The sequence below is a fragment of the Bactrocera neohumeralis genome, unplaced genomic scaffold (assembly GCF_024586455.1).
Source record: "Bactrocera neohumeralis isolate Rockhampton unplaced genomic scaffold, APGP_CSIRO_Bneo_wtdbg2-racon-allhic-juicebox.fasta_v2 cluster09, whole genome shotgun sequence".
Classification (NCBI taxonomy): domain Eukaryota; kingdom Metazoa; phylum Arthropoda; class Insecta; order Diptera; family Tephritidae; genus Bactrocera; species Bactrocera neohumeralis.
In genome coordinates, this window is record NW_026089622.1 from 8,592,539 (window position 1) to 8,597,025 (window position 4,487).

General features: G+C 36.2%; 1 long non-coding RNA gene across 1 annotated transcript; it reads right to left on the reverse strand.

The window, feature by feature from the left end:
• Window positions 1–2,928: 2,928 nt before the first annotated feature.
• On the reverse strand, window positions 2,929–3,857 carry LOC126764523 (uncharacterized). The gene is made up of 3 exons (XR_007668041.1): window positions 3,738–3,857; window positions 3,511–3,679; window positions 2,929–3,451 (listed from the first exon to the last, which is right to left on the reverse strand). It is a non-coding gene; the product is annotated as an uncharacterized LOC126764523 (long non-coding RNA).
• Between the last annotated feature and the right edge of the window lie 630 nt (window positions 3,858–4,487).

A 4,487-nucleotide genomic window follows, 5' to 3' on the forward strand; every position in this document is an offset into this window, starting at 1 on the left:
TTAACTGTGAAGTGCCGCTAAAAACTACCTCTACAAACTACCGCCTCTCGTGTCGTAAGAGTGAAGTACCACTATAACTTACCGCTTACTTAACAACATAGTGCCGCTAAATGTCCAGTTTTGCCACGTCAACAACACACCGTGGCTGCCATCACACCGTTCCTGCCATCAGTCCGCTGCTGCTGTTAAGCCGTCGTGGGAATGAGCTGCCGCTGCATCCTGTGCCAAAGGGACGTAAGTGCCGGAAAACAGTCGAGGCACCAGGTAACGAGTGCGAATTACTGAAAGCAGTGCAAAAAAAGCAAACTACCACAAAAAAGTGCACACTTTCTGTTTCACTTTTTACTTTATATTACATTGATTTTATTGTATTGTATTTATTGTTACATATGTACACATACGTATAATTATTCGTCGCATCGGGTCACCTTTTTGCAAAGCCCATTTCACGGGCTAACACGTGTTTGATTGATTGTCATTTCTTTTAAGTCGTTCGTGAGTTATAGCGTTGCAAACATGGAGCAAAATAAAGAGAAAATACGGCATATTTTACAGTACTACTACGATAAAGGCAAAAATGCATCTCAAGCCGCCAATAAAATTTGTGCAGTTTATGGACCCGATACAGTTTCCATTTCCACCGCACAACGATGGTTTCAACGTTTTCGTTCTGGTGTAGAGGTGGTCGAAGATGCGCCACGCTCCGGAAGGCCTGTCGTTGAAAATTGCGATAAAATCGCTGAATTGGTCGAAAGAGACCGGCATAGTAGCAGCTGTAGCATCGGTCAAGAGCTGGGCATGAGTCATCAAAAATTCATTTCAATTTCAATAAACAAAAAAAAAATCAATAAAAATACCGCAAGACTTTTTTGGCAACCCATTATATTAATACATTTTTACTACGTATATTTATACAGATACGAATTCAAAGTGACTCAAGGGATTTTGGGTTTTTGAGGTAGCCCTTTATTTTGAAATAAAGGTGAAAAATTAATAATTGCAAATTTAAGGTTATAATTTTTTCGTAATTTTTTCTATCCGTGATTACATTACTTTTATTGTTGCTATTGCTCATTTTGCGTATTTTTCGATTTGGCTTTTCGTTATTTGGGAATCGTCATTTTTCGTTTTCGCCAGTTGATTCTCAATATTAAATTATTCTGTTCCAAATAATTTTTTCGTGAATTTTAATGCAACCAAAACCAAATGAGCAAGCCAAAGCCAACTCTCGCAAACCTGTCTCCAAGTAAGGAGTTGACGGACTTAAAATCGTTAAGACGGCGATGAACGGTTGCAAAAAGTAGTATTTTGCGCCTTCTAAATACTGTGTGTTTGGATCCAATCGAATTAGAAGGTCGTCTCGACACATTAAATTCACATAGTGAAAAATTAATGAAATGCCAATCAAAGATTGATGAAATTGTTGAAGACGACATGGCCCAAGGGGAGTTAGAGGACATAATCGTTGAAACGAAGTCCATAACGAAATCAATTTTAGCGAAAAATAAAACTTCACTTGCTAGATATCTTTTGTAGCTTCTCACAGCTCAAGGCTTGCTAAAATGAATTTGCCGAAATTCAAGGGAGAATATTCATAATTAAAAATTTTATGACTTTGTTTGAGAGCTTGGTTCATAATGATCCAAAAATCGCAGATATTGAAAAATTTAACCATTTTGTAAATTTAACCAGCACCTATCGGCGGAAGGAGCAGCACAATCAAGGACGAAGCCCATACCAACAGGCAGTACGTGTCATGGGAAGCAACAACAAATGGACAGAACCAAATCGGCGCTAGTTGCTGTAAATACAAGGCAGCCTAGTTGTCAACAGTGCAGAAAACCCTTTTAGGATGTATTGTATCTGGCAAATACGCCAGCTGAACAAAAAACAAGCTTGATCAAATATTTCTTACCGCTGGTGGAGGAAAATAAATGATAGTCAAGTCTTGTTCTGTGAGAACTCTTTCATTCTAAGAGAAGTGTTTCATTCTACGAGACCTATTTTAGTCTGATTTTATTTAGAGTTTTCACAAATTTATATACAATTTTAAGAACTATCTTAACTATCTTAATTAGGGAGTTCACAAGTCGCACTATTTGTCGTATTTGGTCTAATGCCTATTAAATTATGATAGTTCTAAAACGAGTCTTGTGAGCGCCCCGTACTATTTAATGCACTATTGCATGCGCTATTTCTGCAATTAATCAGCTGATTCAAACAAAACAGAAAAAATTCATAAAAATTAAAAAGCCTAGAAGAAGTGAAAAGAGCAAATTAATAGCTGAAATTTGCGAAAAATACTTACAAGACATACTCATGTGGGAATTTAGTAAGTTGTCCATTATTTCCTCCAAAAATTTTTTGAAAATGTAATTCTTTTAGGTGATGACGATGAGCAGGAAGAAGTGGATGAACAATTTAGAGTGAATATGCTTATATTATTGAACACTCGCCGAAGTGCTCACTTAGGAGTTCCTAAGTCGAACCATTGGGAGCGGAATGTATTAAAGCATTTTGACGAAAACAGATTTTACCAAATGATGCGCTTAAATCAAACAGAATTTGCTTACCTTCTAAACTTAATAAAAGATGATGATGTGTTTCGAAATGATTATAACGCAGCACAACTTTCTATCGATACACAACTTAAGATCGTCCTTTTTCGATTAGGATCATCAGGAGAAGGACTTTCGGTTCGTAAAGTGGCATCCTTGTTTGGTATAGGAGATGGCGGTACCATTCAGATCGTAACCAGGCGAGTTTTTAAAGCTATTATTAACTTGAAACTTGATTTATATGCTTTTTGAACTAATTCGTTTAAAAAATTTATGGAAAACTTTATTATGAAAAGCATTGCGAATATTGTAAAAAAAAATCACTATACATATACTCATTTGTGCTCGCCACTATATTACCTTAAATCATTAAATTACGTTAAAATAATTGTTTATATTTTAGCTTAAGCTCTTCCATAGCTAATCGCTCTTTCATTTCGAGCTCAAGAACTTTCAGCTTTTCTTCGCTTTTAAAATTCCTTTCTTTCAAATCAAACTTCTTTTCTTTTAACACCAATTCTCTTTCCCTTATAACTAACTCCCTGTCTCTTGTTGCCAATTCTGCTTCTAGTTTTTCTTTCTTGAAACTAACGACTTCGGCTTGGAGTTTCATTATTTCCGAAACCCCCGTTCTGCTGTAATGCCCTTACGGCTCGTACTTGGCGTACAACTAATTTCGGCAGAACTTTCGTTACCATTTAAATGTAACACACAATCTGGGCCTTGGGAGCTCTCCGGTTCTTCAATCGGTACTGCTATCTGAGTTTCTACAGCACCCTCAAAATCCGAATACTCAGCGGTCATCGTATCTTCGATTGCGGCACATTCACTAACTCTGCTCCCAAAAATGTCTTCGAGCTCGTAAAAAAAAGTGCACATTTTTAGTAGAGTACCTTAAATAAAATATAGGTTATTCCAATAAATTGACAACTGAAACATCTAAAATACCCACTTTTAATAGTTTCGCCACTCATGCTACCTGCTCCCGTCGAGCCTTCCCATGTCTTCGCTTTGTTGTAGCTCACCCTCATGTTCCGCACTTTAGAACGCACAAGCTTCCACTCCATGGTTAGATTTTTTGCCATGCAGAATTGCTAATAGTAAGCTTGAGCGGACGGCTTCTGTTAAATATATGTTTCCAAATTATTAAATTTAATATTTCAAGAAATAAAAACAAACCTCAAGTTGCCGATTTTCCAACAGAAACTCAATTAGAGACTTCTCTTCTGCTGCCGCCCATCTACGGGTTGGGTTGCAACGGATACGCTTGGCTTTGACCTAAAATTAAAAAAGGTTCTTTAGTAATACATGTTTCATTATCTCGGGGTGATTCCATTTTTGTTTTTAATTATTGTAACTAATAGCCTGCAGACAAATTAACAAAATCAGAATGTAAATAGAAACCGCTGATCGAATAGCATCCACAAATAGCAAGGCAAACATACCTTTCAGAGTTGTATTGTGATATTAAAATTTTACTTGCGAAACAAAAACAAAACTTTTACAACTGTTGTATTACAATAGCGCAATAGACCAAATACGACAAATAGTACGACTTGTGAACTCCCTAAATATATGTGTATTTGTGCATGTTCATATGTATGTGTAGCACATTGTTTATGCATGGGGTTGTTTTCAACACATTTAAATGTGAAATAATGCCAAATTTTTGATATGGCTTTATTTCCAAATATAATTATGCAATAAAGTCATTATGGCTTTATTTCCTTTTTTTTCATTTTAAGAGATTGGAATTTTAAAAGCATTATGGTTTTATTTCTCATTTTTAAACATTTACTATTATACGAGCATTTTTGATTATAATTTTTATCTTTAAAAAAGCGTCACAGCGCGGCGGGACGCGGCACCCGTCGTGGCAAAGGAGAGTAATCACTTCCTGCCGCCAAACTATCCTGATATACTCACATT